Source organism: Harmonia axyridis, chromosome 5 (assembly GCF_914767665.1).
Source record: "Harmonia axyridis chromosome 5, icHarAxyr1.1, whole genome shotgun sequence".
Classification (NCBI taxonomy): domain Eukaryota; kingdom Metazoa; phylum Arthropoda; class Insecta; order Coleoptera; family Coccinellidae; genus Harmonia; species Harmonia axyridis.
The window spans coordinates 36,092,602-36,105,786 of record NC_059505.1 but is presented as its reverse complement, the minus strand read 5'-3'; the positions used below and the strand labels follow the sequence as shown (position 1 = coordinate 36,105,786).

Below are 13,185 nucleotides of genomic sequence, written 5' to 3'. Positions count from 1 at the left end.
CCCGTTAACAAAATAACTTTGACTAGAAAGAACTCGAAAAACGCCAATGAAAAACATGCCCTTCCCTACGAGCATTTACCCATATTCAATAGAAAACACATTAGCTACAAAAATAGCTAACATGTAGCTAATTACTACTGTTATTGCTACTGTAATTATTGTTGTTTTTGTTGTTGTTATTGTTGATGTTATTTTTTTATATCTCATTTTATATATTGTTGATACTGCTTAAGCCCAGGATACTGGGAAACAATGAAAACAGGTTTTTCTCTACATTTTCCTGTGAATACTATGAACTTTAGTGCTAACTTAACACATAAAAAAAACAAAACCTCTGAATATCTAAAGGCGTCCAGCCAAAATATTATTATTATTGTAGGTAAATCATGTATAGATGGGAACTACTAAAATATCAAACAACAAATGATGTAAACCATTATAACATGTACATATTAAAATATAATAAAGACTATAAAAGCAAGCAAAGCAAGCATGAGACTCTTAATCTCAGGGTCGTGGGTTCGAGCCCCACGTTGGGCGAAAATCTTTTGTCGACGAAAGTGATTTGAGAGAATCATGCGCACCTTTTAGTTAAACTTTTCTGACTAATTTTGAGCTCATAATAGTGTTTCTCAGGTAATATCACTAAGCCCGGCTAGCTCAGTCGGTAGAGCATGAGACTCTTAATCTCAGGGTCGTGGGTTCGAGCCCCACGTTGGGCGAAAATCTTTTGTCGACGAAAGTGATTTGAGAGAATCATGCGCACCTTTTAGTTAAACTTTTCTGACTAATTTTGAGCTCATAATAGTGTTTCTTAGGTAATACCACTAAGCCCGGCTAGCTCAGTCGGTAGAGCATGAGACTCTTAATCTCAGGGTCGTGGGTTCGAGCCCCACGTTGGGCGAAAATCTTTTGTCGACGAAAGTGATTTGAGAGAATCATGCGCACCTTTTAGTTAAACTTTTCTGACTAATTTTGAGCTCATAATAGTGTTTCTTAGGTAATATCACTAAGCCCGGCTAGCTCAGTCGGTAGAGCATGAGACTCTTAATCTCAGGGTCGTGGGTTCGAGCCCCACGTTGGGCGAAAATCTTTTGTCGACGAAAGTGATTTGAGAGAATCATGCGCACCTTTTAGTTAAACTTTTCTGACTAAATTTGAGCTCATAATAGTGTTTCTCAGGTAATATCACTAAGCCCGGCTAGCTCAGTCGGTAGAGCATGAGACTCTTAATCTCAGGGTCGTGGGTTCGAGCCCCACGTTGGGCGAAAATCTTTTGTCGACGAAAGTGTTTTGAGAGAATCATGCGCACCTTTTAGTTAAACTTTTCGGACTAATTTTGAGCTTATTATAGTGTTTCTCAAGAAATATCACTAAGCCCGGCTAGCTCAGTCGGTAGAGCATGAGACTCTTAATCTCAGGGTCGTGGGTTCGAGCCCCACGTTGGGCGAAAATCTTTTGTCGACGAAAGTGATTTGGCGTCCTGGCGATAACTTCTGAAAGAAGGTACCTGGAGACTTGAAATTTTCAGGGTATGTTTGACGATTAAACAGGACAGTTGAGTCTGTTAATGAATCGAATCGGCCAATTGGTTTCGTAGTTATAGACATCTGTAATATTGTAATTTCCAATAACTCGAAATATACCCTTGCGGTGGAATTGAAACTTGGATGTCAGTTGAAATAATCGACACAATATGAGGAACTTTTTCAGGATCATTTTATAAGTAGATTAAAAACAATTCGATACCCCAAAAATTTTTCATTTACATGTAACATATACGAGATTTCATTTTCATTTCATTTCCAACTCAAATGGAGTGAAGTACAAAAAAAATGAGGTATATGAAAAATAACTTCGTTCAAGAGGCTGCCTCGTTTAACCCAATTTTAGAGCATCGAACAAGAATGACAGCTAGTGACATGTTAAATTTAGCTCCCATGACGTTCTAAAAACACAAACGAGGCTACCTATATATTTTCATGCGAGCAAGACTCCGAATTGGTCGAATAAACAGAAAAACACACAATCAAATATAATTTCATTCATTCCCACGTTGGGTTCTGATTTATGTAACTCGAATAAGAACGAATCGAAACGTAAGTAAGAGTCAATGAGAGAGAAGGATCAAATTCTCACGCCAGCTTGTTTTTCTCAATGTTAACAAGTCGGATTTCGTTTCAACAATGGCTTATGTTGGGTATGCATTAACGAATAGGTTTGAATATCGTTCTATTGATTCCTTAATAAGGCAGATGTTACATAAGAAATTCATTATTTCGTATTTCCGACGATTCAATGCAAAGTAAGATGAATATGCGGAAATCTTCGAAGTAGATTATGAAGCGAGGCTTTACAGCAACGTATGTTTGGTTAGAATGATTGATTGTTTTTGTTGAAGGAAATTTGTAGCTGCTAATTATTGAATGTGGTTTGTACTTGATTACTACCACCCTGCTCAGTGAAAATTCACTTGGGTTGAAGCGTCATCAATTCTGGATTTTCTGTGAAAAAGTTAGATATTTAAACGTTTTCAATAGAAAAATTTAACTGGGTTGAAAGCTTTTCGATCATTATTAATGACAGTATAAAGATGTTTTCAATTTGGTTTTAAGAAAGGAGTATATTTTGAAAGAAATCAATGCATGTTTATTCCATTGTAAAGATAAAGGTATGTCATTATCGGACGAATGGCCGCCATGGCTACAACTAGGGAATCCAAGTTCGCACCAGAATATCAATCCTGCAAATCGGCGTCATAAAAATTATTCATTTGGGTCTTGTGCTATTAAAAACATACTATAGTATAAAAGTGTTCATTTCATGGCAGCACCTGTCAAGTTTTGACGCGGGTAAACTCGAAAAACTTTTGACAAGTGCTGTCTCACAGTTTTTCCAACCATAAACCATTTGTTATTGAAAATTGAGCGTTTATGTTTGGTGGAAATTAATAAGAGTTGTAAACAGCTTCCAAGTATGTACCTGTACCTCTATTCCGCCTGTATTAAAAAAAGGGTAATTTCATGTTTTAATAACTGGTTGTTCTTACTCGTGCTCGTACAGTCATAGAGGAAGCTTTCGATTCTGGTACGCAGTACGAACACTATGATTCGATTCCTCTCCTAAATTCAAAGGCGATGGTTTACGTCTAGGAACTAGTTTAGATGAAGGTACTTTTCCTCATCAGCATAAGTGAAATGTTCTTGGGTTTGGGATTGTGTTTTGTTTTCTAAAGACGTCTCTATTTGCAGCTTGTCAGTCAAATTCTTAATTTCATTTGTTAATGTTGATTTGCTATGAATTACAAATGTATCTTCTTGGCCATTTGTAGTCATTGACTGTTATCCCATAAATTCCAGATATTTGCCTGGGTTTTCTTAATACTTGTTGTCATCAATGAACGGCGCTCTTTTATTCTAGAAAATAAAGCTTTAACCATTTCTTTACTCAATGTCGGGTTATAATGACTTTCCAATTTGCTGATCATGAATCGTAGTGTAGTTTCAGCAGTAACTTCGTCCATAACTTATGAGTGGTTTATTGCTTTCTGGGACGTTTCAAAAGACGTTTGGGCTTTAATTGTCTAATATGCAATTTCAATATTGAATCCGCAGATCCCGCATGGAAAATCCCGCAATTTTGATACCGCAGAATTTCAGAGGGATCCCGTATTTGTGGGATTCGATTCCCTAGTCTTGATATACATAAAATTATTGACCATTTTACCAAACTATAAGCTTAGCTGCAAACCTTGAAAAATATTCTGCTCATTCTAGCCTGGCATATATCAACTCTAAATCTAGATTCTGTACATCCCGGGTATAATTGTTGATACTAATGACGAAAATTAGATGTATCTACCTAATCGGTTCTTCAAATATTCTTTTTCATCATTTTGGCTAATGGATAATTGGATTTAATTGGTACTTACAGCGTAATAATATAGGCGGAATGAGAATTAATTAACTTTTCACTAATTATTTTTCGTCTGTAGATAATTACCAGCTTCGAAAATATATAAGTGCATATAATTAAATACGCTGTACGTAAAAGCACTAGAACTACTTTTTATCGAATAAACTTTTATTTCTTACGGAAACTAAATTGATTAGAAATTTAGCTAGAACAAACGGGAATGATAAAAACAGGACAGCGAAGCTGGGGTGTTTTTTATCTAGTACCGTTTGTTCGAGTTTTAATTGCTAACGAGAAATCGAATGGAAATGAAAGGTCTAGTGGTTTTCAGTTAGATACATCCACGAAGCCCAGAAGATTCATTTTCCAATAATGTAATTCCTAATTAATAGTTCTGGGATATGTTCAACCAACTTGCTTTGAAATTTGGCACTTTTTCAATGAAATACGTTGCACATAAAACATTCAGGATTGAAAATATGAAATTGTTTAATTGCATTATTTTTTCTGATATCTTCCAAGAACGCTTACTTTCTCGGAGTAATTTTTTTCATTGTTACCCTTTGGTTTGTAGGATGCTTTCAACTTCTCAAACAAATGGGAGAAGTATGCAACCATTACATTTTCAGGTCGGCAGATCGTCTTTTTTTCTTGACAACAATCCATTAAAAGTTTGTAAGCGTATTCATATTTATCATTGAATTTATTCGGCAGTAAATTCAAGATGATTGAACAGCATTTACCAACTCTTTGGGTGTCCGGCACATCTGAACATCATCATTTGGAGGATGAGTAGATAACATAGAGTACTGAACATAGATAGAGGAAGTATACGTAATTTTTACATATCCCCAACATGGTGAGATTACGTTGTCGGATTGTGATATATTTTCAAATCCACAATTTTACTATATCGTTATGAATGTATATTCTTGAATGAAATATATTTATTTGAGTGATTCCCGATTAAATACACAAATTTGAATATTTGAAATCCGATATTTTTCCTTATTGTCGAACTTATAATAAGCAGAATATTTATTATTTTCTGTATCTACCTGTTGAAATTCAAGGTTTGGCAAGTTTTGCTCTCCTAGTGTCATCGGTTGTTTCACGTCGTTTGGCGCGCTTAAAGTTTGTTTTCTGAATTTCTAATATATTTAGGTATTTATTTCAATATATTTTGAGTTTATATGAAACGTTGATTCACTATGTGACAAAAGAAGTGCATTCTCGCGAATTGAGTGAAATATCACTGATATGTTTTCATTTCCGCGCGCTTCATGTCAAATTTGATAGTTCATGTTCGGGACAAAATTTGCTTACTGAAAATGACATAATAATGCTCTCTCTATCTATGTTTATTACTCTGAAGTAGATATTAAATCGAAATAAGTAATGATTATCTGACTTTTGTCACAACGATACACGAATCGATTGGCAAGGAAAAGATTTCATAGGCAATGAGATTATAATCAAAAGTCGTTAGTCATTTGGAAAAATCCTTAATTTATGATAATGTGGATTGCGATTTCAGAAAAATAGTACGTGGAATTCCTGGTGAAAGCAAATTCGCGAACTCCAACGTTTGTAGGCATTGACAACAATTTACATTGTTGCTTTTACTACTAGAAGCAGTATGTACTATTCACTTTGCAAATTTGGAAAAAGTGTATAGTGCATGAAAAGTCAAAAGTTGCATGGTGACATTTCCCTATCGTATTGAATATATCCTCGTAGAAGTATAATTTCATCGATACCGTTTTCGATGGTGTTTTCGTCTTCCAAGAAGGATTCAATAATAAACGCCGTTTCGTCTGCAAATATTGAATTTCATTTGCGATAAGTCGATATAGGTGATTGTTTTCGCGTTGCAATGAAATAAACTTTTGTTAATTGCAATCAATGCTTTCGATTGTTCCGCTCGAAGACTTATTTGTACCGATAAAACGTCGTATGAATAATATTGCTATTTATAACACTGATAGGTCAGTTGCTATACGGCCAGTGGTGTATCGTCTCCAGATAAGGGTATCTGTTTCATTTCCAAAATTATTCCGGTCGATTTAGATAAACTTGGTGCGTAACTTCTATAAATAACGGAAGGTGATTTTTGGTTATTCTAGAAAAATCACTGTTATTTATTATTGTGTGGAAAGAATGCCAGAAATAGTAGCATTTACGTCATAGTCGAGGGTGTTGCGGTTGTTTATTGTTTCTGGTTGTTTATTATTGGGAATTATAAACTTTTAGTTTGAGTGTTGTAATGTGGAAATTGAAAATGACAAGTCTGAATTGTATAGTACTTATTGGTTGAATTTGGTGGAGGAATATATCTCGTATCACACTATGCTTGGAAATAAACTTAATGAGAATATGAAGTTGTAGAGTTTTTTGTTTATTCGTTCCGAAACTATAAGAATGAGAAATGGTATATTGTTTTAATAGAGAAAAAGGTGCTTTTCTATGAATATTATATCCTATTTTTTCTGCAAAGGAAATAATTAATGTATTATTTTTAAGAAAAATTTTAGCGTAGTTAACATATTCAGAAATTATATTTCTGTGGTGACTAGTCAAAATTGGACTAAGCGAAATAATAATTGCCAGAAATACCATCATCCGGATTGTATGTTCTTAGTGAATTGAGAAAAACATTACTAACCATTCTGCAAATATGCTAGTGTTTTATTTTTGTGAATTGGCAATCAAACTTAAAATTAAGTTCAAAGCGGTGTTACCAAAACGCCTACATCAATTAATTAGAGGATGAAAGATAGTACGCTGTGTTCAAAGAAGCAAATTGAGGGATTCACCACCAAAAGTCAACAGAAAGAAGACAACAAAAGCAGAAACAATCTTTTGAGGTCAAATTCTTCTAGATCTTCTGAACACAGCTTCTGATGAGCGAAAAAAGTCTTTGTCAATCATGTTGTAACAGAAATAAGGAGTAGAGAGAAATTTTGGTAGCGAACTATTCCAACTTTGCCAAATTCTGTTAGATTGGTGAACGAAATGGGAATTGTATTCAATTTGTGTGGAGCAAAATATAATAATTGTAATTGTATCATTAATTGAGATAGAACAATACAAAAAATTATCAACTTCACACAATAAAGCATGTGTGAAATTTCAATATTAGCAGAGGAAATGTAAACGTGCTATCATACATTTCAACATATGATACAAGAGCACATATAAAAACCTCTGCAAACTCTTCCCGTACAGGTGTAGTGATTGGTTTATGTATTTGTGTACAGAATGAACTGACATAATTTTATATTGAAGCGTTTCTTTCAAACAAAATCTTTTCCATCCTTTATTCTTACCAAAAGTTGACGAAGTACATATATTGTACTAACTGAATATTAAAACAAGAAAGAAATGAACCAGAGAGGAATGATAAATGTTATTGTTTCCATTAAATTGATTTAAATTTAGCGACCCATTCTGAAAAAGAATCTGAAGCTGAATGGATAGCTTGGAAATCACCATGAAATTTATAAATTGTACAAGTATTCACCAAGTGATCAATGGTTTCTTCTACACCACACTTACATAGTGGGCTTTCAACAGAATGCCATTTGATTAGCATACTATTGCAACGACCATGACCAGTCCTAAGTCGATTTAAAATACACCAAATTTTTCTAGAAAGATTAAAACCTAGAACTTTCCCTGAAGGATCAACGATCAGACTTTTGTTGAAGACATTACAAGAATTCCATTCCAAAAGCCAAATTTCCTTGTTACTTTTATTAGATTGAAGAAAGGTACTAATCCATAAAGGTTACTCGACTTTAATCAGGCAGTTCTAGTATCTGGGTGGTAAGATACAATTGGAAATAAGTTCGAGTAGAAATGAAATTTTTTCCCAAGATTTCTTGACTGCAACCTGTCTACGAATATGAGGCGGAAGTATATGTGATAGCACTGGTAACCAATATAAAGGTGTAGATCTAATAGTTCCACTGATAATTCTCATAGAAACGTTAAGCTGTGTATCAATTTTATGAACATGAGCACTATTGAACCAAACAGAACAACAGTATTCAGCAACAGAAAAAAACCAAGGCCAAAGCTGCCGTACGAAGAGTGCTGGCATCAGCACCACATGAAGAACCAGCTATAAAGTAAGAGGTAGAAATGAAATTTTTCACAAGATTTCTTGACTGTGACTTGTCTACGAATACGAGGCGGAAGATTTTACTAGGAAGATTTAAACCTGAAACTTTCTCTGAAGGATCAACGATTAGACTTTAGATAATAATTGGCGATGTTCGACTAATATTTACTTCTTCATTTGAACTGCACCGACGAAATAAAAGATTCTACTCTATTTATGAACTGTCTTTAACAAAGTCGGCATGTTTTGAAGACCAAAAAAAAAAATTAATTGCCTTCATATCATTATACGACTATTTTATTTACCCTTTTCTAGCTCTGATAAGATACATTGATGCATATTTCAACGAGGTTGAACGACCTCATAGTTAATTGACCACCTCGTATATGCGTAAGTTTCAATCGCCAAAACAAACCGTTGCCAATAATCAAAATCGAATACCGGCCCATGAATTGGTTCAAGGCACTCTTGTCAACCTCTAAACCGAATTCCTAGGCGTCTCGACAATTCGCTTCGAATATTTTCTCAGTGAACTCGTCCGCCTTTTATCAATCTAAACACGTACTAGCCCGTAAAGGTGGTAGACCTGGTCGTTGTCGTTTACCGCGAACGTCGATCGCAAATTTCCTACATTTAGTTTTTTCCCCGTTGGTAGGGCCCATAATGTACGGACACCCATCCGGATATCGATCGCGTCCAACGCTGGCTTTCTAATAATTTTTTTTCCAATGTTTTTTTTGACTTCTTTGAAGTGTAATTTGGTTGGAAAACACTGCCTTGAAGTCTCAAACCGATGGGATCAATTGTCACTGAAATATTGGATATTTCTTGATTCAATGTTCTGAATAATTTTATCCGCTTACTATTTTGCATGGTGTTAGAAATTATTATTTCTCATTGTTTATGATTATGATTGTGTGGCACGTATCGCCGCCTTTTCGAAAAATGAACGTCGTTCACATCAGTATCTTACAATTCCGACCATAAAAATTATTATTCATATAATAGTCTAATTTCTATAAGATCGATTAAGAATCGACAAACCTGGGTTTTTGTCATCACTACTGGCTACAACAGCAATATTCTCAGTTGTTCTTGAGGGAAGCACAAGGTTTCGATTCTTCACATCACTGAATTGTCCCAACAACTTGAATTCTTCCACGAGTTGAACTATTGTCGACCGAGAAGGTACTTTACGATGATCCAAAAGCGCTCCAGGTTTCCAAGAATTTTCACTATTTTTGTAGTGAATTTTAACAATGTCAATACGTCGTTGAAGCATGTATCGTTTCATTTTCAGTAATAGCGAAGTTTTCACTCAGCAATTCAAAATGGAACCTACAAAAACGGATTTCTTTTTATTATATTGGAATTCACAAAGTTTGATATTTCTCCAAAAATTCGGAACATATTGCATTATCTATGCAGTGCATAGAGTAATAAACAATGATAGATGAAGTAGGTATACGCAATTTTTACATGTCCCCAACATGGTTAGATTACGTTTTCGGATTGTGATATATTTTCAAATCCACAATTTTACTATATAAATATGAATGTATATTATCATACATCGAATGAAATATATTTATTTGAGTGATACCCGATTAAATGTGCAAATTTGAATATTTGGAATCCGATATTTTTCCTAATTATCGAATTTATAATAAGCAGTATATTGATTATTTTCTGTATCTACCTGCTGAAATCCAAGGTTTTGCTCTTTTAGTGTCATCGATTGTTTCACGTCGTTTGGCGCGCTTGAAGTTTGTTTTCTGGATTTCTGATATATTTAGGTATTCATTTCAATATATTTTGAGTTAATATGAGACGTGGATTCACTATGGGACATAAGAAGTGCATTCTTTGCGGAGAAACTCTCGAATTGAGTGAAATATCGTATCACTGATATGTTTTCATTTCCGCGCGCTTCATGTTATATTTGATAGTTCATGTTGGGGACAAAATTTGCTTATTTAAAATGACATATGCTCCATCTATCTATGTTTATTACTCTGAGATGCAGTTCAAAATTAGTTTTTTTTTGACAGATGACTTTTAAACTATTTGAGATCAGTAATGACAAAAAAATTTCATGTAAGAGAAATCGAACAAAATTTTTAGTATTTTCCGAAATAACATCGGAGAGTAATATTTTATAGTTCATTCAGAATAATTTCTCATCTATGTCGACCTCGACTTATCAATCTGAACACGTACTCGTCCCGTAAATGTGCAAGACCTGAACGTTGTCGATTGACACGAACGCCAATCACATATTTTCCACATTTCATATTTTTTCCATTGATAGGACCCGACAGTAATAAAGTAATGAATGAAGTGTTATTACTTCTTTTTTCTTCTACGATCAGGTTTGTCCGGTTTCTGTGTGTTGTAGTGAATAACGAAATTGACGGTGCTGTTTGATTTAATACACAAGGATTGCCGGAGAAATATATTCTGTGAGAATATCAAGAAGTCGAGGTATTTATTCGTGTTTTAATATCTTCTTCTCTAACAATTCACGGAAATGAATGATAGATAGACAGATGTTTATTTTAGATTCAAATGAAAATAAACAAGCCACAGAGATAATTACATATAATAATTTTCTGTACGTGGCTACAATGATGATGATGATAATTTATTTCACATTCATTGGCACATTGAAATAAAATTCAACAGAGATCCAAAATATTCCAGAAGAATCTAAGAATTCGACAAAGTAGACATCATTTTTCAATTTCTGATTTTGTAAATTACTAACGTTGACGTTTAGTAGGGATATATAGCAAAAATGGGGATGGTATAAGAAATACAGGGCGGTCCAGATTTTAGTGCAATAACGTTGGCATTGGATAGAACAACTATTTTCTGAAAAAAAAGGTCATATATCCTAACAAACTTCGTTTTCGAGATACAGGATGTATCTTGTAGTTTTTCCTTACAATTCTAGTATTATTACTTTAATTATTATTATTATTATTATTATTATTATTACATGGAATAAGAGCTGAGGTTGGTAACCTATAAAAGCTCAGAAATGGAGAAAAAAAAATAAAAATAAAAATTAAATTAAACAGAAGTACATTACTAAACTAAACTAAAGTAAACCAAAAAGCTCAAAGGTAAATATACAAAGTATTAATTTTTTAGGTATTGAATTCTAGATGAAGCAATGTTCCGAATTGTGTAAGTTTTTCTTGCCAAAATTATCCAGCGGCGTAGATATAAGGGTGCGATCATCCTTTTCCTATTGAAAACCTACACCAGTGTCTTTTTTTCGACATAATTATTTCATTTATGAAATCAACAGAGCTTGATTGAAAATAATCGAGTGCAAAGCAAACACTATCCACGAAAAATTAATTTTCTCTATTTTAGTTGAGTTCATTACTGAAAACAATGCTGTAATGAGTTCATTGTTTTCACATATATTCTTTTCGTTTTGTGATTGTTTAAACCGACGAACCTATCAAATTTCAAGACATTTCAATCATCAATATACATAATATAGTATGGTATATAGTATGGGTATAGTGAAATGATTTGCAACATTATTCAGAATTTCTTTTAATTCTGGTGGTATTAAATCGATTTCGTCAGAAATAATTCACGAATTCAATGCGTTATTATAAATTATTTCAAAATTCGAAACAAACGATTCAAATTCACATTCCGTAATCTGTCAATTTTCGTAACAGTCACACCAACTGCCAAGATATTAGGATATATGTTTATATGAACCCTTTTCATTCTATTTGACGACAAAGTTATTGCACTAAATTCTGGATCAGAATAACCAATAAATGTGTTATTCTCACAGAAATGGACATGGTGAAATATGCATATATCACGGTGATTTGATAATATTCGAGATATTAGACATTTATGTCTAATTTATTCGAGAAAGCTGAGAATTTGCCTGATCTTTCGAAAGAGTGTTCGTGAACTGAATTAATCAAATCCTGAAGAAAATGGTAGATATTCCTCTCTTTGTTAATTAATTATTGCAAATTTTTACCCTGATTAGTTGGTGAGTATTCAGTGAAATTTTTGGTATTATCTGAGAATTTTAAATTTCACTTTTTTATTTGTTTATATTTACATACAGTTCATTGGTCATAGTTTCGGCTGAAAATATTCCTGAATAAGAATAACAATGTATAGGATGAGAAGAATTTTTATCAGTTCATTACTGAAATTTATTTCCACAATTTTTTTTTGATATTCGGCAACCTGAGAATAATTTGCTTAACAGTCACCATTTATGAATTAAGAACGGCTGGACCGATTTTCATGATCTTAGTTGAATAACTTTCACTTCTTAGGAAAAATCTAAACAAAAAAACAAAGTTTGGAAATTAAAGGTTTTAAGTGCTTGTTCGTTGATATGCCAATTGCACCCTTGGAAATTACCATAGAGTAAAAAACATAGATAGATGGAGTATACGTAATTTTTACATGTCCTCAACATGGTTAGATTACATTGTCGGATTGTGATATATTTTCAAATGTATATTATATTGAATAAAATATATTTATTTGAGTGATTCTCAATTAAAAATTCAAATTTGTATATTTGGAATTTGATATTTTTCCTAATTGTCGAATTTATAATAAGCAGAATATTCATTATATTCTGTTTCTATCTGCTGAAATACAAGGTTTGGCAGCTTTTGCTCTTCTAGTGTCATCGGTGGTTTCACGTCATTTGGTGCGCTTGAAGTTTGTTTTCTGAATTTCCGATATATTCAGGTATTTATTTCAAAATATTTTGAGTTAATATGAAACGTTGTTTCACTATGGGACATAAGAAGTGCGTTTTTTGTGGAGAAACTCGCGAATTGAGTGAAATATTGTATCTCTACTATGTTTTCATTTCCGCGCGCTTCATGTCAAATTTGACAGTTCATGTTGGGGACAAAATTTGCTTACTGAAAACGACATATGCTCCCTCTATCTATGTCTATTACTCTGAGGACATTACATACATACATTTATACAGTTCTGTGGTCTTTTAGCGCCGTCAAAAGTGAGTTCTGAATGTTTTAAAAATTTCATTATAGCCTTTATTTCATGTAGAAATATTTCCCAAACCGAAAATCCAAACGCCATCAGGTCAATCAACCAACTGTTAGTTA

At 33.5% G+C, this 13,185-nt stretch overlaps 1 protein-coding gene and 5 non-coding genes across 8 annotated transcripts in view; all 6 read left to right on the top strand.

Moving 5' to 3' along the window:
- The window catches only part of LOC123681070 (protein FAM107B), a 91,829-nt gene that overhangs the window by 18,318 nt on the left and 60,326 nt on the right, over positions 1 to 13,185 (top strand). The window lies entirely within an intron of this gene.
- Positions 650 to 722, top strand: Trnak-cuu. The gene has a single exon. It is a non-coding gene; the product is annotated as a tRNA-Lys (tRNA).
- Positions 832 to 904, top strand: Trnak-cuu. The gene has a single exon. It is a non-coding gene; the product is annotated as a tRNA-Lys (tRNA).
- On the top strand, positions 1,014 to 1,086 carry Trnak-cuu. The gene has a single exon. It is a non-coding gene; the product is annotated as a tRNA-Lys (tRNA).
- Positions 1,196 to 1,268, top strand: Trnak-cuu. The gene has a single exon. It is a non-coding gene; the product is annotated as a tRNA-Lys (tRNA).
- On the top strand, positions 1,378 to 1,450 carry Trnak-cuu. Its single transcript has one exon. It is a non-coding gene; the product is annotated as a tRNA-Lys (tRNA).